The sequence below is a fragment of the Mobula hypostoma genome, chromosome 16, assembly GCF_963921235.1.
Source record: "Mobula hypostoma chromosome 16, sMobHyp1.1, whole genome shotgun sequence".
In the NCBI taxonomy this organism is placed as follows: Eukaryota; Metazoa; Chordata; class Chondrichthyes; order Myliobatiformes; family Myliobatidae; genus Mobula; species Mobula hypostoma.
The window spans coordinates 36,020,280-36,048,054 of NC_086112.1; positions in this window are offsets into that span (position 1 = coordinate 36,020,280).

A 27,775-nucleotide genomic window follows, 5' to 3' on the forward strand; every position below is an offset into this window, starting at 1 on the left:
AAAGGCATTATATAAATGCAGGTACAGGGTGCCAAAATCATATTTTAATCCTTTTAAATCGCAAAGTAGGAATAAGTTGACTGAATGAGAAATTTAAGTTATACATATAATCTTACTCTGTGTTACTACAGTTACAATTTGTTCAGTTTTATTGTGTAGACTCCAAGATCCAGTCATAGCTGCATGTTTTGAATATACCAAAGCTTGTTTTTAATGAATTTCTTTATCAGAAGTTTATTAAAAATCTAATCAGGAACTGATGAAAGATGTATTATGTTTGCACGTGACTCTGCATGTGTGTGTTAACAACTTTCCAAGAATATAATTTCTATGCTGCTGAAACTCTTTCACATATCAGTTTCCTGATGACTGAAATGTGATGATTTGACTGTAAAATCTGTTTTTTTAATATTACTATCAACTTGGAAAACAGATTTTTTGGCATTCCTTTTGATTCCTACAGGCTGCCAGGACTCTGCAACAACACATAATGACCAATTATGCCCTACTATGATTGCCAAATAATATATCAAGTATGTAACTAAAATAATATGATGAGTGGACAATACTGATATGTGTTAGATCAGGTTATGCCTAGATTATGCACGCAAATTGCTCTTAGAAGTGTCAGATAGGCATGTGTTGAAGAAAGCCACGTCTGAGTTTTCTCATTTTCATTTCAATTTGGCACAATTCTCAAAGCATTTTACCCTATAAACAATTACAAAAGCTTTTTTGGGGCCCAAATTCTATTTAAAGTTGCATGTAATGTAAAAAAAATTACACCGGTTCCAGTGATTCACAAGAAATTTTTGATGTGTCTATAAACAACTTATTTTAAATAGTAATGATTGACAGTGAACCTTGAGTCTGAAAATTTAATGATCCTTTCTATACTTTTTCAGGGTGAAAAAATCAAAATGCATTACCTATCCCTAGTTATTGTAACTATAATTTGACACTCTTGTATGACTTACAGAGCCAATCCAGTGGGCAGTTAAGGGTCAATCATATTAATGTGTTGGACCAGGGGCACATAAACACTGATGAAGTAGGACAGTAGGTCTCCCTATCCCTGGGGGCTTTTGTGAATAGCAATCCATCAGCTCGGAAACACAGAATTATAGAATGATGCATCACAGAAGAATCTATTCTTACAGGCTGTCCCCAGGTTCGGAATGCCAGACTTATGAACATTCCTACATACAGTCAAGCTCCCATAATGTTATTAAATTCAATAGTTCAATGTGCATACATATATGTTCACTTGAATGAGAAGTAATGCTCTCTCTCTCCCTCTTCACTTTTAGTAATTATTTTTTCTTATCAGTCTTATGTGCTTATGATGCCATTCATTTCAACACTATGGGAATATGTTTACAGTATAGTGATTTTTGTGTACTTTCCAACACAGGTACAATGAAAAACTCGCTTCCAGCTGCACCACGGGCACATAGATTCTGATTCCAACTTACAGACAAAATCAACTTATAGAAGTCTGCTAAAACAAGACCGATTCGTGGGCCAGGGAAAGCTGATTGTTCTGGCTCTTAGGCAGAACTATCTGACTTCTCTCACTTTGCTGCTCTTTTCCTGCTGTCTCACAGATCTTTTCCTTTCTATTATTTATCTAATTCACTTTTGAAAGCAACTATTAGATTTGCTCTTACTGCTGTTTCAGGCAGCACATTCTAATTCTGAACAAATCACTCAGAAAATATATCTCAGCTTGCTGTGTTTGTTTATTTTGCTGATTACCTTTCATCTCTGCTTTCCATTTACCAAACAGTTCTCCTCTGGGTGCAATTTCTGCTAATTTATTATATCAAATCCATTCAAGATTTTGAACCCTATAGGATATGTACTATTGCTTGGAAGCAACAATTGTTGGTTTATTTCAATCAAGAAGCAGACAGTCTGTGTAATTCTCTATGCTCTAGGGCTCATTCATTGAGTTCATTCACTGCATAGATTCAGTACTTCTGGATATTTAGGGAATCATGAGAAATGGAGATGATGCACAAAGCCAGGCTCCAGTGAACTCAATGCATTCCAGGTGATTTCAGAACTGGCTACGGATCAAAGGACATCTTAGCTGTAGTATGAAGATCTGCACTCAAAAACCAGCTGTTTCTCTAGCCAAGATATTCCAATAGAGTTACAACACTGGCTATGAGCCGGCAATATAGAAAACTTCTCATTCACAAAAAACAGTGCAAATCCAATCTAGCTAATTACTGCAACAATAATCTGTGTCCATTGGCATCATACTGGAAGTCATCATCCGTAGTGCTATCAAGTGCCACTTATTCAACAATAACTGAGGCTCTGTTTAAATTTTGCCACAACCTCTCAGACCTGACTTTGTCACATTACTGTTCCTATCAACCAAAAATCTGAACTCTAGGGATGCAGACAACATCAGATCCACAGACATCTGAAGAAAGGCACTTCAATGGCAGGAGTCATACTTTTCATAAAAGATTTGGTTGCCAGAAGTTAATCCATCCATGTCAATGCAAGTGTTCCTCGGGGCAGTTTTCTGGGGCAAAATAACTCCTGCAGCTTCATCAATGATATTCTGTTATGTTTGAGGTACTGGGAGGCTGAGTAGTCGTGAGTAACATATGCAAGAGATGAAGAAGTGAGGAACAAACATGCAGCTCTTTATTCTGCTTGTCTACCCAGAATGACCTCTCACATTATTTCAGCACGTAGCGTACATGGGAGCTTGACTGCAGCCCACAAAGGTCAAAACATAAATGATTACATAACACATTCCTTGTACTATGCTCTGCCTCAGAAGGCAGTGGAGGCCAATTCTCTGGATGCTTTCAGGAAAGAGTTAGGTAGGGCTCTTAAAGGTAGTGGAGTCAGGGGATATGGGGAGAAGGCAGGAACAGGGCACTGATTGTGGATGATCAGCCATGATCACAGTGAATGGTGGTGCTGGCTCGAAGGGCTGAATGGCCTACTCCTGCACCTATTGCCTATTGTCCTATTGTCCTAAAGCCAGAAGTGGGGATGCTCACCGAGGATAATGTGGTGTTCACTTCCAATCTCATCTCCTCAGCAAATAAAGCAGTCCGTGGAGCAAGAATCAGACTTGAGCTAATAAGTAGCAAGTACCATTTGTGTCACAAGAATGCCAAGCATTGACCATCTCCAGTAGGAAGAATCTAATCACATACTCTTGACATTCAATATTATCACCACTGCTGGGTGCCCCAGCAGCGATCGCCTTGACTAAAAACTCAAGGAGAAAGCCATAAGCAATACCATTTCAAAGCTTGCGTATCCTGAAGCAAATAACCTGCCTCCTGACACTCCAAGACCTTTTCCATCATTTAGAAGTACAAGCACAAATCCAGAGTGCAGTACTATGAATTAGTCTCCTCGAGCCTGGGTGAGTTCAGTGCCAGCAACTCTCAATAGACTTAGCACCATCCTGGGGAAAGAAATCTGCTTTGATTGAACGTCCTAAATAATTATTACCCCCACTTCTAGAGTATAGTGACTGCAATGTGCTTAATGTAAAACATGTATTGCAGTTCCTCATCCAGACTATACCAACAGCATCTCCCAATATCACAAAGAAGGACCAAATCGGACACCTGTAAGTCCCTGGCAACATCCAGGTTCCTGAAATTGAATATAAAAGTAAAGGCATGGAGATAGGTGACAGAGCAGCCTTGAAGAGCCAGATGGCCCAATACCAGTCTTGATTCTTAACTTCTTGTCTATGCATTTAATCATTGTATCATGCAACTAATGAATTTCTGGGCTGCAGCAATGTTTATAGAAGTTCCAAAGAAATAGCATGTGTGTAGCCCTTGAAGAAAAAAAAAATCAGACATGTTTTTAACCCCTTTGAGTATTTTTCTGCCCATTCTACAAATGGATTTAGTTGGATCTTATGAAAACAATTATCCCAAATGCACCCTTACCAAATCTATGGAGACCAACTCCAGTTTCTCAAACATCCCCATATATCTGAAGTCTCTCTTCCTTAGAATTGCACTAATAAATCTGTACTGTTTCATTTCCAAGGCATTGGCTTCCTGCTCAAAATATGATGCCTAGAACTGACTACAACAATGGAGGCCCAGCTATTATTTAAAATTACGTCCTTATTTTTTCATTTTTCATTGTTAATAATATTAATCATCACAATACTTCTGTTGTCCTGATTCCTTCTTAGTGTCTGCCCTCCTTTAAATTAATATTTCAAATATTATAATACTTCTCCAATCAAAAAATATCACTTATTTTCTATGCATTAAATTTTATCTGCTCTGTGTCTGGATGTTCCCCAATTTATGTCCTCCTAAAGTTTATCATCCTTTTCCTCATTGCTTAATACTCTTCCAAGTTTTGGATCATCTGGAATCAGTGAAGTTTCGCATTTATTTTTAAAATGAATTCATTTGGCTGTGGTAGAATTTGATTTCATGCCCAAGTGGATTATTAATCCAGTCATCTGCATTACTTGTCTTTTAATTTAAACGTTCTGTTCTTCTGATCTATGGCCTCAAAATTATTTAGTCTCAGTTGATAAACTCAGCTCATTTTGCACCCTAGAATTTTTTTTCAAAAACAGAATCAGGTTTAATGCATTGACATATGTTGCGCAATTTGTTGTCTTACAGCAGCGTCACATTGCAATATATATATATATATATATATATGTGTGTGTGTGTGTGTGTGTGTGTAAATAAGAAGTTCAAAAAAAAGGACAAACTGCCCATTGCCCATTCATTGCCCATTCAGAAATCTGATGGTGGAGGTCTTTAATAATGGATGCTGCATTTTTGTAGCATCACTGTTTGAAGGTCCTGGGAAGGCTAGTGCTCATGATGGATCTGGCTAAGTTTGCAATTTTCTGCTGCTTTCTGCAATCTTGTGCAGTGACCCCTCCGTTCCAGATGGACTTTCAACCAGTTAGAATGTCCTCCATAGTACATTTGTAGAAATCTGAGAGTGCCTTGGTGACATACCAATTCTCCTCAAACTTCTAATGAAATATAGCCACTGTTGTGCCTTCTTTGTAATTACATCAGTATATTGGACCCAGGATAGATCTTTAAGGATGTTGACACCCAGGAACTTAAATCAGCTCACCCTTTCCACTGCTGATCCCTCCATGAGGACTGGTTTGCATTCCCTCAACTTCCTCTTCCTGAAATCCAGTTCCTTGGTCTTACTGATGTAGAGTGCGAGGCTGTAGTTGCAACACCACTCAACCAGCTGATCTATCTGACTCCTGTACCCTTCTTTGTTACCTTCTGAAATTCTGACAACAATAGTTGTGTCATCGGCAAATTTATAGATGGTGCTTGAGCTATGCCTAGCCACACAGTCACTGAAGTACACAATACCAGTTACAGTTGAAACTGTATTGCACAACTATGAATTTAAGAGAGAAGATTTTACATGAGAATAACTTTTAATTGGGGAAAATGAAGTAAAATAGAAGACTACTGGTACTGGAGCATAAACATTGGAATTTATCTGTTGGGCAGCGTGGCTTAATTTAGTTCCATAAATTATAAATCCTGTCTCAGCACAACATGGATCATAAAGTGACAAAAATTGTAGCATGACTTTTGCTGATATGATTGAGGTTGTGCTGGAGGTTTGATTTGCAAGTTTCAGTTGTGCTTAGCACTCACATTGATAACTCCTAATGGTATTTATTATTGATGTCAATCTTTTTTACTGCACTTTAAATTCCAAGCAGGAGATATTGAAATACATTGCTCCTGCCCTTTTTTGCACTGATGGTTGTACATCATTCCCAGCAAGACCATGTGGTATTTGCAAAGATTTCTCTGTAACATTGTAATTCACTCACAACTTTTGCAGGCTGCTGCTTCACATTCTGCAGACCTCGATATTAAGGTATCCCTTAATTATATCCAATCGTGTCTGTCACTACAGGTGTCTGCCAGACAGACAATACTGGACTTTCGGAAACTTAATTACTCTGTCCTTACACAAGTTAGATACTCTATTTCTTCAATTGCTTTGAATAGGAGTTCTACATCTCTCACTGAAAACGTTGAAAGCAGTCTATGTTGTCAGTCTCATCTCTCTGTTACATTGTCACAGATATCACTAGGAGCCATGAAAATCAAAAAAACATAGATGCTGGAAATCTGAAAAAAAAACAGATAAAAAACAGATGGAGAGTCATGAAAATTATTCCAGGATTCAAAGGCTTATCATATGAAGAGTGTTTGATGGCTCTGGGGCTGTACTCACTGGAATTTAGAGTCATATAGTCATAGAGAAGTACAACACAGAAACAGGCCTTTGGCCCATCTACTCCATGCCGAAACCATTTAATGCCTACTCCCATTAACCTGCACTAAGACCATAGCCCTCTATATGTCATGGTCTGGTCCGTGAAGTCTGCATTCCGGTTCACAGATCGGTCCATCGATCTTTATTCCAGGTTTTCTGGTTTTCCCTTGTTCTGTTGGTGCCTTAATTGAGGTACATACTTTTTAATTTTGGGCTGGCTACATAAACAGCTCCTGGGTTTAGCTTCAGTTTCTGGACTGTTCCCTTCCCTTCCCCTTCCTTCTGTAGCCCTTGGCTGTAGCCTCGCCTGCTACCTTTCGCCTGAAGCCTTGCCTGCATCCTCGCCTATCCTCGCCGTCAAGTTGACCGCTGGAGAAGACCGGAGCCTTGCTGTGTCTAGATAAGGAACTGTCTTTCGTTGTTTGGAACTGTCTCTTTGTGACCTCGACTTCGCTAGGTAGGTCCGGCCATTTGCCGCTACCTTGTGTTGGGAACCATCTTGTCGTTTTCAGCATTCTGTGTATGAGTCCCGGCCCTACATCCTGTTCCCAAGGAGGGGTCCCGACTCTGTGTTCCATGTTCCTGTCTCCCAAGACCAAGGCTCCGTGTTCTGCGTTCCTGTCTCCCAAGACCAAGTCTGAGATTTGTGTCCTCATCCAGCTCCGGTCCCGCATCCTACCGCCATGTCCAGTCCTGTTGCCTTGCCACGTCTTGTCCTTGCCTAGGTCTGGAGTCCGAGACTGAGTCAAGACCCATGTTCCGGGTCCCTGTCCAGTCTCTGGCTCAGAGTCCTTGTCCAGGTTCCAAGTTCATTGTTCCTCGTCCAGGTCCCGCTTTCCTAGTCTAGTCCTGGCCCAGGCCCTGTATCCTAGTCTCGTCCAGGGCCTGTGTCTTGTCCAGCATTGTTTCTCCCCCTCTTCCCTTGCTTTCTTGACACACCTAGTCCTGTTCCTAGTACTGCAGTGTCTGTGTCTTGCATTTGTGTCCGCCATCAACGCCCACCTTATGGCACTATACCCCTACTATTCATGCACCTATCCAAACTTCTCTTAAATGTTGAAATCAAGCTTGCATGCACCACTTGTGCTGGCAGCTGATTCTCCACACTCACAATCCTCTGAGTGAAGAAGTTTCCCCTCATGTTTCCATTAAGCATCTCACATTTCACCCTTAAACCATGAACTCTGGTTGTAGTCCCAGCCAATCTCAGTGAAAAAAGCCTACTTGCATTTACCCTATCTATAACTCTCATAATTTTGTATACCTGTATCAAATCTCCTTTCAATCTTCTACATTCTAAAGAATACAGTCCTAACGTATTCAATCTTTCCTTATAACTCGGGTCCTCCGGACACAGCAACATCCTTGTAAATGTTCTCTTAACTCTTTCAACCTTGTTTGCATCTTTCCTGTAGGTAGGTGACCAAAACCGCACACAATACTCCTAATTAAGCCTCACTAAAGCCTTATAGAACTTCAACATAACAACCCATCTCCTGTACTCAAAACATTGATTTATGAAGGCCAATGTGCCAAAAGATTTCTTTATGACCATATCTACCTGTGACACCAGTCTCAATAAATTATGGACTATATTCCCAGATCCCTTTGTTCTACTACACTCAGAAGAACGAGGTGGAATCTCATTGAAACATCGAATATTGAAAGACCTCGATTGAGTGGATGTGGAGAGGATATCTCCTATCGTGAAGGGCCAGTGGACACAGTCTCAGAATAGAGGAACCTCCATTCAGAATAGAAATGAAGAGGAATTTCTTTAGCCAGACAGTGGTGAATCTGTGGAATTCATTGTCACAATTGGCTGTGGAAGCCAAGTCATTGGGGATAATTAAGGATGATGTTAATAGATACTTGATTATTTCAGGGCATGAAGGAATCTGGGAGGAGGCAGGAGATTGGAGATGAGAGAGAAGTGGATCAGCCATGATGGGCCAAATGGCCTGATTCTGCTCCTATATCTTATGGTCTTATGGTTTTATAAGATTAGCTTTCTTTGTCTCATGTACATTGAAACATCAAAACATACCATGAAATGTGTCATTTGCGTCAACAACAAACACAGTTCGAGATGTGCTGGGAGCCGTTCAGAAGTGTCACCCTGCTACCAGTGTCAAAATGACATGCTTACAACTTACCGACCAATGTATCTTTGAAACGTGAAAGGCAAACCAAGCACCTGGATGAAACCCCGATGGTGACAAAGAAAATGTACAAACTCCTTACAGACAACAGTGGAAACTGAATCTCAATCTTACAGCTAGCACCATAAAGTGTTAAGTTAATCATTACACCACTATGTCACCCACTGCACCATCACGCTATCTACAATAATGTTGGAAACTCTCTAGTAGTCAGGCAGCACCTGTGGAAAGAGAAATAAAGCTAAAGTTTCAGGCCAAGGATCCTTCAAAAATGAGGAAGGAGATAAAACAAGTCTGCTTTAAATTGCTGAGAGGTTGGTGAGGTGGTGATGGATAGCACAGAGGCTGTGATCAGCTTTACTGGGAAGATCAGCCACTCAGTGAGATAACGGGGAAAGCTACATAGAGATAAGATGTACAAAATTATGAGGCAACAACAGGTAGGGAGTGAAAACATGATAAAAGGAACATGTAAGTCACAAAACCCAAGTCAGGAAATGCTAATATTAAAGGAAAATGGAACCAATGCACTATGCAAATTTAGTTGTGCTTCCCTTGTTCTGAAGAAAGTCTACCAAGTTAAAACATAGGCCATGGAGCATAGAACACAAGTACAAGTTCTTCAGTCCAAACATTCCATATTGACTGTGATTCCCACTCAGCTAATCCCAATTTCTTGCATTCAGCCCATATCCCTCTGAGCCCTGCCCCTGCATGTACCTATCCCAGTGCCTCTTAAACACCTGCCTCAAATTCATCCCTCGGCATTTCTTTCCATATACTCCCCACCCTCTGCATGATAATGTTGCCCCTCGGGTCCTTAAATTTTTCCACTCCCACTCTAAACCCATGCTCCCCTACCTTGGACAAAAGACTGTTCCTGACATCTTATCTATGTCTTTCATAATTCAAAGCATTTCTATAAGGTCCTCCCTCATTCTTCCAAGTTTGAAGGAATGGAGACCAAGCCTGGCCAAGCTCTCCCTTTAAGTCAGACACTAGTCTTGTAAATATTTTCTGCACTCTTTCTAGTTTAACCAGCCTTTCCTATAACAGAGAGACCAAAGCTGTACAGAGTACTTAACGTGCAGCCTCATCAATGACTTGTACAACTGCAGCATTATGTCCCAACTCCTATACTCAATGCCCAAGTTTCCCTTTCCGCAGATACTGCTTAACCTGCTCAGTATTTTTAATTCCTTAAAGGCTGTGACTTGTTTAGCTGCTGGACAAACAGACACTAGTTTTTGAATCCGGTATACTAATCTAGGTTTGAAGCTCCCTTTCCTATTTAGGGCAACATTTTGGATTTCAAGCTCATCATTGTGATCGCTAAATGTCATAATAAAATGTCATAATAGTCCTCCTTAACTGGAATATATTAAACCTTTTACCATATTTAAGCAATGATTTTAGTCTGTATTCATTACATATGCCAATGTTCTTCTAGTTGATATGTAATAGTGATATTTTTGAGGGTGCTATCTCTACAGGATTCTGTCTTTTACTGTCCTGATTAAGCTTCGTCTCTTGTCAGTGCTTGCAACATGTTATAAAACAGAATTCAATATAACTGTGTGGATTTTATTGTCCAGTGCTACAACTGGAAGTAAAGAGTAAGACCATCAGTTTTCAGTCTCTATTGTGCCAAGGATTGAATGTTAATCTTTCTCCTTGGCAAATGGATGGCAGGATTCAGAGACCAGGGACAGATGGTAATGGCAGGCATAATCCTCATTCTCTGGTGCAAAGGATAGGTTAACTAATTTTAAAAATTACAAAAAGCAAGTCCTGTTATTATACCTATAAAAAATTACAAAGAAAACACGTCATCTTACATCAATGAACTGTATTGGCAATTCATCAAAATGATAAATACATTTGTACATGCATACTAGCAGAGGTGTCATGTGGTCAACATTATTCCTACAGTGCAAAATGGTGATTAATATGAAAATTAGTCATTGAATAATGTATGATTAAGCTTTTAAAATACCACAACTGTTATTGGAATAAATTAATTACATAATTACACTGAATAAACAATTAATCCTTTAAGTTCAGTAAAGTGTTTTCAGTTTCTAACAAATCAATATGACACAAATATTTGTCTGTAGTCTGCATTGTGAAATGGACCTGTGTTAGTGTTTGCCCTCCACATGTTGAATTCTTCCAAGCTTGACAAAACCAAATAATGCAAGATTATTAAAATAGACAGGCTAACCTACAGCATTTCATTGATGCTCACACACGAGATTCTGCAGATGCTGGAAATCTTGAGCAACACACACAAAATGATGGCAGAACTCAGCAAGTCAGGCAGCATCTATGGAGGAAAATAACAGTCAACATTTCAGATTAAGACACCTCATCAGAACTGGAAGGAAAGGGGCATAAGTCAAAATAAGGAGGTGGAGGGGAGGGGGATTAGTAAAAGTTGACAGGTTGTAGGTCCAGCTAAGGGGAAGGTGGGCTGGTGCGTGGGGATGAAAGGGAATGGTGATTGGTGGAAGAGGTAAAGGGCAGAAGAAGAAAGAATCTGAAAAATGAACTAGTGCACCAGATCTGGAAAGGATCTTATAGGTGCAGATGGGGGATCATGGAGTATAGGGAAGGACGTAGGTCCTCATGATCTGCTCATCACTTTCCTCTAGACCCCCACCTTCTTCCCTTTATCCCTCGGTCCTCTGTCCTCTTCTCCTTTTGAGGATAGAGGGGAAGCCTTTTAGGACCGAGATTAGGAGATTAGGGGACCGAGATTCTCCAGTTTGAGGATAGAGGGGAAGCCTTTTAGGACCGAGATTAGGAAAAACTTCTTCACACAGAGAGTGGTGAATCTGTGGAATTCTCTGCCACAGGAAACAGTTGAGGCCAGTTCATTGGCTATATTTAAGAGGGAGTTAGATATGGCCCTTGTGGCTACGGGGGTCAGGGGGTATGGAGGGAAGGCTGGGGTGGGGTTCTGAGTTGGATGATCAGCCATGATCATAATAAATGGCGGTGCAGGCTCGAAGGGCCGAATGGCCTACTCCTGCACCTATTTTCTATGTTTCTATGTTTCTATGTTTTCCATCTTTCACTTCTCCCACCTATTACCTCCTAGCTTCTCACATCATTACCTTTCCTCCAACTTCCCCCACCATTCCACCAACCTCCCCCTTCACCCTCTAACTGCCAGCTTGTACTCCTTCTACTCCCTTACTTTCCAGTCCTGGTGAAGGATCTTGGCCTGAAACCTTGACTGTTTAACACTCTCCATAGATGCTGCCTGTTATGCTGATGTAGGGCTCTCAGTATACTAGATGGACTGCTAACTGTTGACCACTTATTACCAAAATGGCTTCTCTGAGGTGTTATATTAAATTGGCTTCTCATAATGTTAACTGCTGAGCAAGGGGTTCTCTGTAACAGCAATATTTGGGTTATACAGCGCGATAATGGAAATTGAATTCATTTGTTAGCCAATGGAAGTCATGTTCTGTTATCTTGTATATGTGTGCTGAGTTGAGGAGCGCGGGCTTTTCGGGAGGCAAGCAGAGAGGACGGACGTGTGAGGAACAGACAGCAGTTCAAGGGCGGCGGAAGCTGGATCTCGGGGATTCGGAGGGTGGCTGGAGTCTCGGAAGGACGTTGTGGATGGAATTGGAAGCATGGGCTCCAACATATTAAAATATTAAGTGCACAAAACTGATAAGTTACTTATGTGGCGCCTTTTCTTGCAGTTGTTTCTACTAACCCCTCACCACAAATTTGCTATAAAGTATAATTCCTTACTCTCACTTTATATATTGTTTCATATTTGTGTCGTGGCTGATCATTGGGCGACTCACACCTTATCCGCACCAAAGCATTTGCACTGTTTGGCGGGGTCGACGGCTATTCACCCTAGGCAACAGGGGGTCAGTGGGGCAAAGACAGTTACACTGAGTTCCTCTGCATTTTGTGTACATTTCACTGGTACTGCTGACCGTGAATTTAAACCCTTGAAACTCTGCAAGGAGAAAAGGCATATGCAGTATTTTACTTGCAGTGGCAGACTAAATTTTTTTTTTAAATCTTAATAATCTTGATCTTCTTACTAACTCTGAATTCCCTGGCCCTGACCACCATATTTTCACCATGGATGTCCAGTCCCTATGCACTTCTACCCCCATCAAGAAGGCCTTAACACTCTTAGATTCTTTCTCAATAAAAGAAAACTCTATCCCCTTGGTTCAGTTCCTTCCTACCTACATCTGCAACACTCCTCATGCTCATTTCCTGGCCACTTCATTTTGATCATAGATTTTCACCATGATTTCACCATGAACCCTATACATTTCTATCCAGTTTCAAGAAGGCCTTAAAACTCTTCACTTCTTTCTCAATACAAGAACCAACCAGTTCCCCTCTACTAACACCCTCCTCCATCTGGCAGAACTGGTCCTCACCGGCCAAAAAATTTTCCTTTGGCTCCTCCCACTCTCTCCAGACTAGAGGGGTAGCCATAGGAACTCGAATGGGCAGCAGTTCTGCCAGCTTTTTCATTGGCTGCATAGAACAATCCATGTTCCAAATCTTCCCTGATAATGCACCTATGCTAAGCTCATCACTTTCATCAAGTTTGCCACCAACTTCCACCCTGTCCTTAAATTTACTTGGTCCATTTCTGACACCTCTCTCTCATTTCTCGATCTCTCTGTCTCTATCTCTGGAGACATAGTCAACCGACATCTTTTATAAACATACTGATTCCCACGAATGTCTTCCCACCCTGTCTCCTTCCCTTCATCTCTACTACATCTGGCCAAGGATGTGGCTTTCTTTTCCAGGACATCAGAGATGTCCTCCTTCTGCAAAGAACAGCATTTCCCTTCTTCTACCATTGATGCTGTCCTCACCCATATCTCCTCCATTTCCCAAACATCTGCTATCTTCCAACTGCCATAACAATGATAGAGATCCTCTGGTCCTTACCTACCACCTCATGATCAGTCTCACCAAACCCAACATTCTCTGCAAATTCCACCAATTCCAAAGGGATACTACCACCAAATATGCCTTTCTGCCCTGCTCCTCTCTCTGCTTTCTGCAGGGATCACTCCCTCTGCAATTTCCTAATCCATTTATCCCTCCCCACTAGTCTCCCTCCTGGAAATCATCCCTGCAAGCAGCCGAAGTGTGATACCTGCTGATTCACCTCCTCCCTCACCTCCATTCAGGGCTCCAAACAGTCCCTTCCAGATGAGGCAACACTTCATCTGTGGATCTGCTGGGTCATCTATTGTGTCTGGTACTCCCAAAGCGGCCTCCTCTACACTGGTGCGACCCATTGTTTATCAAGCACCTCTGCTCCATATGCCAAAAGCAAGACAAGCTGGTGGTCGACATTTTTATTCCAATTCCCATTCCCATTTCAACAAATCAGTCCATGGCCTCCTCTTGTGTCATGATGAGGCCACCCTCAGGGTGGAGGAGCAACATCTTATATTCCATCTGGGTAGCCTCCAACCTGATGGCATGAATATCGATTTCTGCTTCTGGTAAAAATAAATATTGTCTCCCACTCCCCTCTTCTTCTTTTCCCCACTCTGGCCTCTTACATCTTCTCACCTGCCTATCACCTCCACCTGGTAGTCTCCTTCTTCCCTTTCTCCCTTTCTCCCATGGTCCACTCTCTTCTTCTATCAGATTCTTTCATCTACAGCTTTTACCTTTACTACCCACCTATCATCACTTATAACCTTCTCATTCTCCTCTTTCCCCTGCCCTCACCATTTTATTCTGGCATCTTCTCCCTTCCTTTCCAGTCCTGAAGAAGGGTCTCAGCCCGAAACATCAACTATTTATTAATTTCCATAGATGCTGCCTGACCTGCAGAGTCCCTCCAGAATTTTATGTGTGTTGCTTTGGATTTCCAACATCTAGAGCATCTCTTGTGTTAACAATCTTGAATTTCATATGTGACGAATAGACGCAAAGGAAAGAACTGAAATTAAATTCTTTCCTCTTTCAACCTCTGTTGAAAGAAATAAACCTTGAGGGTATGGAAATATATTCCCAGATACTTAAACTAAAACATTCATGTAGTATTGTTAAAGAATGGGAGTGAGCAAGAAGAAATCTACACTCGAAACTGAACTATCATCTCCATGATGCTTCCTAGCTTAAGGAACAAAAGGCATTAGAATCCACCAAAATATTGATGCTCACCATTCTTGCATGATTCTTCCATGTAGTTCTATTTAAATCTATGAGCACAGGAAGCAAAATGTAAGGAAATACTCTAACCCAAATTCCCATGTGATAAGTGTCCTGAATTATCTCCCACAAGGCATGTGTTTTTCAAATCATTATGATCAACACTACTAAGAAAACTTGCTTACATTAGCCAAGATAATGAAGATGGAATAATAGTAGACTTTCAAGTCAGGGTGGTAGTGACTTGATAAATGTGTTTTGTTCTTCTGGAGATAAGCTTGGTGAGGGACATCTGGTCAATTGTACATTATTGTTCCAAGACAGAAGCCAATCAAACTACCTGCTTTACATTGGTGGAGATAAACTTCTTCAGCATTGTTGTGGCTTAAGTCATTCTTCCACAAATGAAGGAATTTTAATCACATCCGCGCCTTCAGCTTTGTAGCACTTATGGAATCTTAGAATAGTTTGAAAGCGAATTGTTCATCAAGGAGTATCCAATCATATCTTGCTGTTCAATCTGTACCATTAATGTGGATTTTCCAGTTAGATGATTATGATATATGTCTATCATAATCATCCATGACTGATTTACTGAAGTAATTGTTATCTGCTGTTTATATGATGTAAATGTTACCATTTCCCAGCTCATGTTTGGTTATTCAGAATTATCATAGACTACATTAGTTTGTTTAATTAACAATTGAGTTGAAATTATGGTGCATCTGATGACGGAAGACTTTTTACTAACTGACATTACCTTTGGGTTAAACATGACCTGCTTCTACTCTGCTTCCATGCGTTCTCAACTGGCTGAAGAAGAGGCCTATGTGAAGATTTGCTGATTCTGCCTCAGGTGAGCATGTACCTGATGAGGCAGGCTGTAGGTCTTAGAACATAACATAGAACTTAGAAATTTACAGCACAATACAGGCCTTTCGGCCCACAATGTTGTGCCGACCATGTAACCTACTCTATAGGCTGCCTAGAATTTCCCTAGCGTATTGCCCCCTAGTTTTCTCTAACATCCATGTACCTAACTAAGAGGGTCTTAAAAGACCCTATTGTTTCTGCTTCCACCTCCGTCGTCTGCAGTGCATTCCACACATCCACCACTCTCTGTGAGAAACTTACCCCTGACATCTCCTCCGTACCTATTTCCAAGCACCTTAAAACTGTGCCCCCTCATGTTCGCCCTTTCCGCCCTGGGAAAAAGCCTCTGGTTATCCTCACGATCAACGCCCCTCATCATCTTATACCCCTCTATCAGGTCACTTCTCATCCTCCATCATCAAAGGAGAGAAGGCCGAGTACACTCAACCTATTCTCATAAGGTACGCCCTCCAATCCGGGCAACATCCTTGTAAATTTCCTCTGCACTCTTTCTATAGTATCCTTCCTGTAGTGAGGTGACCAGAACTGAACACAATACTCCAAGTGGGGTCTACCCAAGGTCTGATATAGCTGAAACATTACCTCATGGCTCTTGAACTCAATCCCACGGTTGATGAATGCTAACACACCATATGTCTTCTTAACAACACTGTCAACCTGTGCAGCAACTTTGAGTGTCCTATCGACACGGACCCCAAGATCCATCAGATCCTCCACACTGCCAAGAGTCTTACCATTTTATTATATTCTGTCTTCAAATGGAACCTACCAGACTGAATCAACTTCACACTTATCTGGGCTGAACTACATCTGCCGCTTCTCAGCCAGTTCTGCATCGTATCGATGTTCCACTGTAACCTCTGACAACCCTCCAGACTATCCACAACACCCCCAACCTTTGTGTCATCAGCAAACTTACTAACCCAGCCTTCTACTTCTTCGTTCAGGTCTGGGTCTGTTTGGAATATTGCCTGATACACCCACCATTTGCATTTGGGTGCTTTGGAGACTGCACAACTAACAGAAAGCAACTTCATGCACTATAGAAGTCTGGTAACCAAAACTCAGCAGGAGTACAATCGACACAAGCTCAGCAAAATCTTCCAAATCCATTGGTTGGGTAAGTGAGCCAATGCCAGCTTCTTTTCTCAAAGGAAGACTGTCAGCATGAAGTCTCTGATCACACTTAATCAGCTCCAAGGTGTGGTCTGCATGATCTGCAATATCCCTCACATCAGACTCCTGAAAAAAGACTTGTACACAGAGTCCCAGTACAGCAAGTGATTTCCAAGGGGAGAAAGCAAAAAAGCACTTTAAACATGTTCTCAAAGCATCTTTGAAAAATGTACAGTCTTCCAGGAAGACTGTAGGGAATTGAAAATTGATTCAACTATCTTAAGACAAATCCCAAGTCAGTCCTACTTATGGACCTTGGCCAGAAGGTAAGAGTGGCCCATGCGGGGCTAGGAGACTCTAAGTTCCTGAGGAAAGATGAACTGTGGAAATGTGGTCTATGACTGTTGGGGAGACAATCGTCTGAAATGCAGTCCTGGTATCATGGTCCTGAGAGAGGGATGAGTATACATCTAAGAACTGATGCTTTCCCTCATCAAGATAGAGATGAGCTCACAGTACACTGTCACTGACTTTGATGACTATATTTTGGTTCATTCTCACTGAGTGGAGTGCAGCAAGGAGCTTAACATCCAAGGATCACATTATGTCGAAAGGACAGGAAAGTAGGCAGAAGGGTTGATGTGGCTCTGTTGATAAAAAAAATGAAATCAAATTGTTAGAAGGAGGTTATATAGGATCGGAAGGTGTAGAATCATTAAAGGCCTCAGTAGAGTGGATGTGCAGAGGATGTTTTCTGTGGTGCAGAAGTCTAAAACCAGAGGAAACAACATCAGAGTAGAGGGACGTCCACTTAGAACAGAGATGAGGAGGAATTTCTTCAGCCAGAGAGTGGTGAATCTGTGGAATTTGTAGCCCTCATGTTTGCTTTTCATCAGAGGTCTGTATATAATGCTAATCAGGGTCTTTTTACTCAGTTCCTTAACTCTACCCATAATGATTAATTTTTTACCTACAGAGCCATCCCACCCGCCCTCTGCCTACCTCCCTGTCTTTTCAATACAATGTGTATCTTTGGACAATAAGCTCCCAGCTATAAACTTCTTTCGGCCACAATTCAGTAATGCCTACAACATCATACCTGCCAATCAGTAACTGTACTACACGTTTATCTACCTTATTCCGTATACTGCGCGCTTTCAAATATAGTACCTTCAGTCTTGTATTCATCAACCTTTTCGATTTTGTCCCACTATAATTGCAGCTCATCCCATTGAATGTAATGTTGCCTTGTCTCCTTGCCAGCAGTCTTACTGCACACTGCTTCTGTTTGTAAACCAACCATCCCATCCTCAGCCCTATCATTCCAGTCCCCAGCTCCCCTGCCAAGTTAGTTTAAACCCTCCCAGACAGCTCCAGCAAACTTGCCCACAAGGATATTGCTCCCCCTCAGGTTCGGGTGTAATCCATCCCTTTTGTACCTTCCCCAGAAGTGGAAATATATATTTAGGACCTGCCTCACTCTTTGGAGGTACTTGGATGTTACAGCCTCATTGTGGCTTCCATGTGGCTGCAGGATCCCCGGGTATTTGTACTGTCCTGTACATCTGGAATGTGGTCTTTGGGTAACTCGACTCCTTCAGTCTTGAAGAGTTTGCCTCTTTTCACCACCATCCAGCTCACTTTTCCAGTCCAAATGACATCCCGCTGTCTCTGCTGTAAGCCCTTGTCAGGAGGATTAGTGAGTCAATGTTTCTTTCATTCCTGGCATTCAGTTTGATGTTGTTCATGTATAGGAGGTGGCTGATGATCACTCCGCTCTTGATCCCGTACCTACATCCACACGTTGGCTGAGGGGGTTCAAGCCTATGCAGAACAGCGGTGGGGACAGTGCCTTACACTGGTATATTCCACATCTAATGGACACTTGTGCTATTGGCTTTGTGTTAACTTCTTGCATTGTCCTCCAATGGCCCGTTGAGTTCTTGACGAAGGTCCTTGCTGTATTGTGGAACTTGTACAGAGACAGGCATTCCAGGATCTGTGTGTGGGGCACTGAGCCATATGCTTTCTTGTAGTCAATCCAGGCTATGCTTAGGTTGGTTTGCCTGGTCTTGAAGTCTCACGTGATTGCTTTGTCTACCAGTAGTTGGTGCTTGGAGCCTCTGGTTTCATTACCCAATCCCCTCTGAGCAGGGCTCCAGAATTTACACATATGTTCCTTCAGCTTGGTGGCTATGATACCTGACAGGAGTTTCCATGTTGTTGACAGGCGAGTTATAGACCGGTAGCTTCATGCTGTTGCTGCTTTGTCAGGATCCTTCACTACATGTACTATCCTTTCTTGAGTTGGCCAGTCAGGGTAGGAGCCTGCTTCAAGCAGCTGGTTCATTTGAGCTCCTAACCGAGTAGGTCGGAATGAACTGGAAGCTGCCGACATCAAGACCCAGAAACGACTAATAGTTCATGGAGAGTTCCTCCCTAGGTCCACCGTTGAGCGACTGTACACCCGAAGGAGTAAAGGTCTTTTGGAAGTGTTAAGGCCACAGTCCTGGAAGAAATAGGAAACATCCATGAGTATGTCAGGAAGATGGCCCCTGAAGATGAACTTCTAGGAGAATACCTCAGGCAGCAGGCAGGGGACATGGAAATAGAAGTGGGTGAAACAGAGACCATGGCAGGACAATCCACTGCACAGGATGTACCATTGCCAGATATCAGAGGTGGCTGACATAAGAAGAACCTACCAGTGGCTGGAAATGGCAGGGCTGAGAGACAGCACAGAGGTGCTGCTCATGGCTGCACAAGGACAAGCGCTGAGCACAAGAGCAATAGAAGCAGGGGTCTATCACACCGGCAAGACCCAAGGTGCTGACTGTGTAAGGAATCCACTGAAACCATCCAGCACATAGCAGCAGGGTGCAAGATGCAGGCAGGGGCAGCATACATTGAACAGCACAACTAAATTGCAGGAATTGTGTACAGGAACATCTGCCCTGAGTGTGGATTGGACACTCCCAAGTCCAAATGGGAAGCACCCAAGAAGGTCGTGGAGAACAACAGAGCTAAGATCCTGTAGGACATCCAAAAATAGCCTGATAGTCTGGTACTGGCTAACCAACGAGACATAGTAATACAGGACAAGAAACAGAAGAAAGCAATAGGGGCAATCCCGAATGACAGTAATATCAGGGAGAAAGAATATGAGAAGCTGGAAAAATACCACGGTTTAAAAGAGCAGATAGAAAGGATGAGAAGGGTTAAAGTCAGAGTAATCCTGGTGGTGTTAGGAGCATTTAGAGCTGTGACACCCGGACTGAGAGTGTGGCTCCAACAAATCTTGGGAACGACATCCGAGATCTCAGTCCAGAAGAGCACTCTACGAGGAATAGCAAGCATACTATAATTAGTAAAAGAATAAACACAAATTCAGCTTCAAAGGGATCGAGTTAAAAAAAGAAGTAAGAAAACCATATCTATTACCCTGGTTTTCAATTGGAGTTATCAGTAAAACAGATAAAGATTGAGATGTTAACATCTTAATGGACTGGTTATATACCGTGGAGTAGAAAATTCCAGCTAAAATGATCAAACAACTGTGCAAAACTCAAGGTGCTCACCAATAGAATGATACTACCTAAGAACCTTACAAAAGATTTTGAGGATCAGCTAGAAGGACAGATACACTAGCACCAGTATACTGGAAGAGGCCGACACGAACACCATTTCCACCATGATAAAGCAATAACAAATCATGTCATTCAGATGCCTTACTCATGTCTCCCCAAACAGATCCTTTTCTCCCAGTTGAAGAAAGGTTAGTGAGCCTCTGGTGGGCAAAGGAAACACTTCAAAGATACTATCAAAATCAGATTGAAGAAGTTCAACATTACATCTAAAAACTGGGAAGAGATTGCACACAATCGATTCATCTGGAAGAAATCTGTTCAAGAGGGAGCTGTGCTATATGAAATCATCCTCCGCTGTGCCGCAGAGAACAAGCAGCAGCTGTCAAAGGAGAGAATGACCAACCTAAAGACCCAGCCAATAACCATAGCCACCACTTACTCATCTCCACACTGCACCAGTAAATGTGGATCCCAAATCGTCATCTACAGCCACCTGAGCACCCAATAATAGACAACCACATAGGAGAACATCTTACTTGACTCGGGAGATCGCTACGACAGCACACCAGCAGAGGAAGAGGTGGGCTTTCTGAATGCTGAGGTGCAAGCTCATGAAGCTAATTAAAATGTCCCCCTGCACAGTTTGAACCCTATGCATGCAATTTAGTGAAGGAGAGCTTCCAGAGATATCAAGAAGTGTACCCATTAAACAGGAGCAATTGCAACTTAAACAAAGAGAGGTCTGTGATTATAAAAATATTTTTGCTGTATGAACTCAACAAATTATTGGAAAACTTTTCCAGCCTCTTCAGCAGCTGTGAAGCATGGAAAGAAATAGTAAGCAAGGTCAAAAGGATGGTCAGCTGAAAATGGAGGTGAAACAAATTCTGTGAGCAAATGGCAGGAGAACTGCTCCAAAAGGCCTGTTTGATAGTAAATTACTGGCACGTAGTGATGTATAAATTTACTGTGAGCGGGATTATCTTTCAGTAAGCACAAAAGCCGCAAACAGTCGGTCCTTTAAAGGCTTTCACTAGGTCGTTCAAGTCTTGTTGAGATTTCTTTCAGTTCGTTTTCTGTTATATTTAACCCTTAAGTATTCTTTACTGAAATGCAAAAAAACATCTCACAGATCAACACAATCCCGCTTTGTTCTACTAACCTAAAAAGTCAGCTGAAATGAAAAAGTGCTCATTTCTGAAGAAAACATTTAATAAGCACAAGTAGAAAGTGAAATTTCTACCTCTAGGCTACAATTGTCTTCACACACCAATGACTTCCAGAGAAGTCAACCAGAACTTCCCAGTATTTGAGGGTTTTCTTATTCATCCCAACTGAATTGAAGCATTGAATTAATTTTTCCCCCATCACAACTATTGGTGCATCTAAGGAGGGTCCACACTAAAAAGACAATGGCAGGAATTCAGTAGAATTGGAGTATGGAGCAGAAGCATTCATGCATGTAATTGGTTTTACTGATAGATTTTGTATCACAAAGAAAAATTGTCCCTCAGGATACAACACCATTTCTAAGATTACAAAATGCCTGTGCAATGTACCCTTCTAATCATGTTACCTGAAACAGCAATCCTGATCAATAACCTCCAGCCACACAGGAGCTCAAAATACCAGAATAGTTATCCATAGGTATTGGTATTCATGACTTTGGTTGGTCACTTCCGCTTTGCTACACAATCCGAGAAATGAATAACAACTATTAATGCTATATAAAATGCAATAATTGGGTTGAACCATTATTTTTGGTTTATTTTGTTACACCTTTTAAAGTATTCTTGTATCTTTAGGTCTTCCATTTTGTATCTACACTCAGTGACCACATTATTAGCTACCTCTTGTACCTAATGAAGTGCCCACTGAGCCTATGTTTATAGTCCTCTGCAGCTGTAGCCCATCCATTTCAAGCTTCAACATGTTATATGTTCAGAGATGCTCGTCTGCACACCACTGTTGTAATGCATGGTTACTTGAGTTACTGTCACCTTCCTATCAGTTTGAACCAGTCTGGCCATTCTCCTCCGACCTCTCTCATTAATAAGGCAATTTTGCTCACAGAACTGCTGCTCACTGGATGTTATTTTGTTTTTCAAACTATTCTTTGTAAACTCTGGAGACTGATGTGTGTGAAAATCCCAGGACATCAGCAGTTTCTTCATAGTCATAGTCATAGTCATAGGCATAGTCATACTTTATTGATCCCGGGGGAAATTGGTTTTCGTTACAGTTGCCCATAAATAATAAATAGTAATAGAACCATAAATAGTTAAATAGTAATATGTAATTTATGTCAGTAAATTATGAAATAAGTCCAGGACCAGCCTATTGGCTCAGGGTTTCTGACCCTCCAAGGGAGGAGTTGTAAAGTTTGATGGCCACAGGCAGGAATGACTTCCTATGACGCTCTGTGCTGCATCTCGGTGGAATGATTCTCTGGCTGAATGTACTCCTGTGCCCACCCAGTACATTATGTAGTGGATGGGAGACATTGACCAAGATGGCATGCAACTTAGACAGCATCCTCTTTTCAGACACCACCGTCAGAGAGTCCAGTTCCATCCCCACAACATCACTGGCCTTACAAATGAGTTTGTTGATTCTGTTGGTGTCTGCTACCCTCAGCCTGCTGCCCTAGCACACAACAGCAAACATGATAGCACTGGCCACCACAGACCCGTAGAACATCCTCAGCATCGTCCGGCAGATGTTAAAGGACCTCAGTCTCCTCAAGAAATAGAGACGGCTCTCACCCTTCTTGTAGACAGCCTCAGTGTTCTTTGACCAGTCCAGTTTATTGTCGATTCGTATCCCCAGGTATTTGTAATCCTCCACCATGTCCACACTGACCCCCTGGATGGAAACAGGAAATACTTCTGAGATACCCATCAGGCATCAACAATCATTCCACAGCCAATGTCTTTCAGATCACATTTGATCCCCATTCTGATATTCAGTGTGAACAACAACTGAATCTCTTGACCATGTCAGCATGCTTTTATGCATTGAGTTGCTGCCACGCGACTGACAGTTAATGAGCAGGTGTACCTAATAAAGTGGCTACCTTATTAATTAAGAAATCAGTAATATCAGATATAAGCAAAATTAATTCTACTCATTTGCCCTTAATAATAAAATGTAAAGTATTCTTGGCCTGGAATAATCATGAATCTCAGAGGTTGCACTATAAATAAGATGGTTTGTAATTTATGTTTTAAACAGTGCAGGAGACTGGCTTTCTCAAAAGTCACCAGATAAGATACTTTCAACAAGTGTGCTGGAAAGAGATGAAAACAGAGTGCAAGTGCAAGAAAATGGCTATCATATTTTCAGGTTGCCATTAATTTAAGAGCTGAGTAGACTTTTAGAAGAAGTTATGCAATATGGAGGAATATGTGCTTTGCCTCAGTGCTCTTCAATGAATGTGAGAATAATGAGGCTCTTCCTGTAGAGCTCCTGGGGACACAAACTCCTGCCATTTCAGCCTGCTCCACTGTTTTCACTTGCCCTCAGTCCTAAGTTCAAGCCAACCACATCATTCCCAACTTCAGTAAAAATAGTCCAACAGTAGCAAAATCTTGACCATAACTTTCAGAAATCTATTGGAGAACACAGCAGATAAGAAAAAAATTGCCCCATATTTTAACAGGTTAAACAGGTCAAGACAGCAAGTTGCTTTGTCAGTGGATTTGCAGATCAAATATGTCACACCTGGGCAGCCCAATCAAAGCCAGTACACATTCCTTTGTAAAATATTATTATAGGTGATTATAATTTTTCTATGTGGCACCTTTACCCCGTTCGAGGAGAATTACACACATGTGTGCATTGCCTGTGGATGTGGTGGGATTAAATTCCTAAAGTGCTTTAAGTTTTAAATGCATTTCTACTGCTATATCTAAATCCACATACACCATGAAACCAGAGAGTTTATGTGTATCTTAGGTACCCATAAGTGAATTGTTCAAACCATCTCACAACTCTGGAGTCAGCAGCTGCATTATTTTGTGCTGAATTATAGTTACTTAAGTTTTGACTATGCAATTTTCTCAAATTATGATCGAAGTGCAGAACACTTCTCCTATTATTTGGCATTGTTTTGTTTGCTAAAAGTGCTTTTTTTATGTGTTGTGAGCATTTTACAAAGGTACTTAAATTAATGCAATCACGCAGATTGTGGAACATAATGGGGAAAATGACAACACAAAAATTGCTTAATTCTTCTAAATGTTATTATCTCATAAAATGTCCTCATTCTGTGTGACAAGGAAGTGCACACTATTATATTTTTTAAGATCTATTTAAGTGTATATGAACTGTAAAAAAAGAAAATAACGTAGCAAGACAGTGACATGAATGCAGCGGCCACCAGTTTGAGCAGATTTTAAATGATATTCACCAACAGAAATTTACTTTACACCATTCTGGATTTTTATTTTCATTGACTGCAATTCAGAAAAGATATGAAGATAGGTGCTGATTCACTTTCACCAACTTAATGCTATCACACAAAGACATGTTCTCCCCTGCTGTAACTGCTTGCTAGAGTTACTGAATAGCATTACTGCCACTTGTTACCTCAGTTCCATCTGCCAGTGGTAGTGACTGTGTTTACAGATTGGCCTTTAAGAGGGAAAGTACTAATAATGATTTGGGAGTCCAGTTTTTGTTCATAAAACTGCTGCTAGCATAAATAAAGCCAAAAGCAGTATAAAGGACTTTGCCTCAAACTGACTGAAGAGAACAGACCTTTTTGTGCACACATGTTACTTTTGATTTGGTGAATCTCAACTGATTACGACATCTGTTTCTCAGAGGCTATGATTAATAATTAAAATCTTCACTGTTGCAAATCTCACTGTCATAATGCAGTGACAGCACTACATATATCAGTAGCACCGCGCTTCAGTATTAAGTAACCCGTCATTGAAAACATCATGTTAATCTTTAATAAATGAAAAATATACCAATGCTGTAAAAAGCAGAAAAGCAGGAGTCATTCTGAAACAACTTGCTAATTGTTTACTATCTGTTGTATTAGAATTATGTATCCTCCAAAGCTAACTATGCACATTATGATTTCTAGCGGTACATAAATACTCTCCCTATGGGCAGACTTTATAGGCATATTGGTATGGTTGTGCAGCTGTATTAACAAGGATCTATAACTGTCTAAAGAAGGCCATGGTAATCAATCTAACCAACGGTTGATGGAAGAACAATTCTTGACAAATTTTTGGAAAGGGAACTTCAGAAGAGACTAAACAATCACTGAATCTCATTTGCTGGAGCATTAAATGAAAACCTCCTCGTTACCTGCTATAATCACCTTCTCAAATCCCCCTCTCCACCCTTACACTCTGCTCCTGAATCTCATCCTAAAATAACAACTTCTCCTTCAGCTTACCTTGCAGAACCACACTTCCTATACTGTTCTGTAAACCTACACCCATCTTCCGGATTGCTCTCTCCTCCCGTCCGTCCTGCTGTTACCCCCATCCCTACTTCGTTCGTTTGTTATATGCCCTGTTGTACAACATGGGCAATCATGGTCTTTCCAAGACCGTGATTGTTCTTGGAAACTACAGAAGTAGTTTGCCATTGCCTTCTTCTGGACAGTGTCTTTACAAGACGGATGACCATAGCCATTATCAATACTCTTCAGAGATTGTCTGCCTGGCGTCAATGGTCACATATCCAGCACTTGTGAATGTACCAGCTGCTCATATGACCATCCACCACCTGCTCCCATGGCTTCATGTGACCCTGATCCAGGAGAGTCAAGCAGGTGCTACACCTTGCCCAAGGGTGACCTGCAGGTCGCTGGAGGGAAAGAGCAGCTTACACCTCCTTTGGTAGAGACATATCTTCACCCCACCACCCACCATCCCTACTGCTAGGTCCATAAAACTTCCAGTGCAATGTTTTAGTTACTAAATGGTAAAAAATATAATATTTTTTAACAATTGTGTAATAGAGTAAGCTAGAGATATCTTATGCAAATAAAGTAGTGCTGCATGCTGTATCTTTACATACACAACAGTGGAGACTGACTCTTACCCCTCAGGAATCCTTCTTCAAGCCTGCTGAGTGCACATGTCTGCAAATGCAACCCTCAAAGAAATAAAAAAAATCTTCCAAATCTTCAAAATACTGGCACAAGGAAAACATCTATTGGCTTATAGGAAAACAACTGCCATTTATATACGTCCAATTACCACATAACATACACTGTGCGTATTGCTATATTCCCCTGAGGTCAAGCTATTCTACATCATTTAACAATTCTTTAAAATGATGCTCCTCTCCCTGGTAGAGCAACTAACTCCACATGAGGCAGTGCAGCATCTTTTGCTGTCCACTTTGAATTATTTGCACAGCACTCGTGTCAATCATTAGTACTTGGCCCTGTGGTCTTTTATCAGCAGTCATCACTGGCACCAGTAAATGACTTAACAGATTCTGCATTTTCCTGGCATTTCCAAGCTTTGAAAACAATGCTCCAAAATCAAAGTCTAATTTTGAACTCAGGGGTAAACGACAAAGGTCTAGTCTTTTATTTCATGGAACGAGGACATTAGAAACTTGTGATTTACATGAATGGTGAAATGACATCTGTGTATGCAGTTGAGGATCCACCATACTCCAAATATTTTGCCTAAACCATCTTTATCCAGCTGAGGGCACACCTTATTGCTGTTGGAACCAAATACTATTGGCTTTTCAAAATCATCTTCCATCTGAAGGGTCAACACAGCACCAATACCATATGAAGAGGTGCCACAAGAGAAGATTGAATCTGTACGCTGGATGAGCTCACTAGTAGGCTGCAGAAATTCTTCAAATTATACAAAATCTTCCACTTGAGCTTCAGTCCACCTGTTCTTCACATCCTTTGTAGCATCTTTTACAATGGAAATAGGAGTGTTGCCAGACTTGACAAGAATTGATTAAGGTGTTTCAACATTTCCATATATGTCTTGTGCTCACTTACTTGGGAGAAGAGCTTTGGTAATGGTTTTTATTGTCACTAGAACAGCGTATACTCCTGTAGCATCTATGTGGTGTTCAAAGTATTTTATTCCATTCACCAAGAAAATACAATTGCTTCTATTTAAATATCTTTATTAGTCTGCTTATTTCAGATTCTGCAATTGTTTGTCTCTCAAGGCTTCTTTAACCAAGTTTTCATCCAGCATTAAGAGTGTCCGGCAGATACCTCTCTCTGGTCTCTGTAAAATCACACAATATGAGACTAACTTTCTAACATTATCTGTTGACATGCAGGATGATCAAAATACTAAAGGTGCTGGAAATCAGAAATAAAAACAGAAAATGCTAAAACACTGAGCAAATCAGGCAGTATATTTGGAAATGGAAACGGAACTACTGACTTATATCCAGCTTAGTATACTGCTGACTCCAGATAATCAGGTTTTCTCTTCTAGGATGTTAGTCCAGGGACAATATTTGATTGATATTCAGATCCTAGTATACCCATCATACTTAATGCTGGCA